Source organism: Vidua chalybeata, chromosome Z, assembly GCF_026979565.1.
Source record: "Vidua chalybeata isolate OUT-0048 chromosome Z, bVidCha1 merged haplotype, whole genome shotgun sequence".
NCBI lineage: Eukaryota > Metazoa > Chordata > Aves > Passeriformes > Viduidae > Vidua > Vidua chalybeata.
In genome coordinates, this window is record NC_071570.1 from 35506260 (window position 1) to 35507910 (window position 1651).

Here is a 1651-nt window from a genome sequence, read left to right on the forward strand (position 1 = left end):
TGCATTGTGAGTACTCCTGAACACACAGCAAAGGGCCTAATGAAACAGCCGTGTTCCCAGTCTTTTGCCATTGGCTGTATTTACTGGGAGTTTTTATGAAAGAAAATTTTATTCTGAAGGTCACTGTACTAGTATTGGAAAATGTTTTTATGAATGAGGTCCTATATGTCTAATTTAATAAACAACAAAATTAGAATTTAGCAGCAATTTTAATTGAGCAGCAATTTTACATAAAATGAACTCAATCAAGTAAGCATGTACAAAGTAAATTTGGCAGTGATTAATTAAGTCTGATTAAGGTTCTGATAAGGCATAAGCAAAACTGATCAGGATAGGGGTCTGGGAGGGTTTTTCACCCTGCCTCACGTACAAAAATCAAAGAATCCAAGCACAACTTATATACTGTATGCTAATACATATTCATCAATGTTTTCTGTAAATCTCCTCCTATTTTTAATTTTTGAAATTTACGTCACTATACTGCAGAGCACATGCTCCACTTGCTGCTAAGGGGTCTTCTTTGGCTTTTCGGTGGTCGCTTCCAATGAAGGCTTCTCATCATCATCACTGTCCTTTGAACAACCCCACAGGTTGCACATGCACACCAAGTCTTGTGTTATAGAAGCCAGTATTATATTCCAAAAATAAGCCTTATTATTTCATAGATATGTAGAATCATCCCAATTGTGTCCATTTCAAGGCTAACTCCTTTATTATCCCAAAGCCTATTCTGTTTTGGGATTTTACTTATCTCAAACTACATCCTGTATCCTATTTTCTCATGAACATCTGAAAACATCTGTTTTGTGACACTAATTACATCTCATTTTCCTCTATTACTTTTTAACAAATATTTCTAAAATATCGATATAGTTACAATGGTTAGGACAAATCATATTCATTTATCAGAATATGGATGGAAGCATGAACATGTCTAGTGCTGGAATATCAATGCACAGGGTATTTACGCAGCATAAACTCTTACAGCTCTGTCAGCATGGTGAGCTAAGATGATGTAAAGGCTTTTTTGCAGCGACTTTTTTGCATCGATACAAACCTCTTACACAACTCAACCTCTGCATTAGCTGAAGCTGACAAGGAAGAAGCAGGAAGTACCCTACCATAAAGTTATTCTTTCAGAGAATGCCACCTTGCTAGAATCCACTTAGTACTATCAGAATTCAGTTATTTACCAAGCAATAAATAGAAATGTATATAATACACATATATAAATATATATATACACATATGAGTGGCCTTACTAGGTAAGCATACATGTATAAAGAAAAGTGTCAACAATTTCACTTAGCCATAATCGAAAACCTGAGGAGCTTTTCCTAGAAACTGTGTGCCCTGGGCACTGCTGTACAAGCTGGGAGATTTAGAAAAAGGGATGCAAAAGAGTTGCAGCTCCCATACAGTATAACCCAGCTGTCCCGGAGCCAGTGACCCTCGAAGTTGGGCTCTCCAGAAGATCACCAGCCAAAGGGCAGGGGCAAACAGGCTCAGCCCGAGGCAATTTTCTCCGCCCAAGCCCTGCCGGAGTCGTTTGGCGCCAAGCGTTGCTCCTGCCCAGGTGCTGCTGCAGCCACTACCCTTTGAGCCAAAACTAAGCGCTGCGCCTGTGCCCCTACCTGGCAGCCTCGGGGGG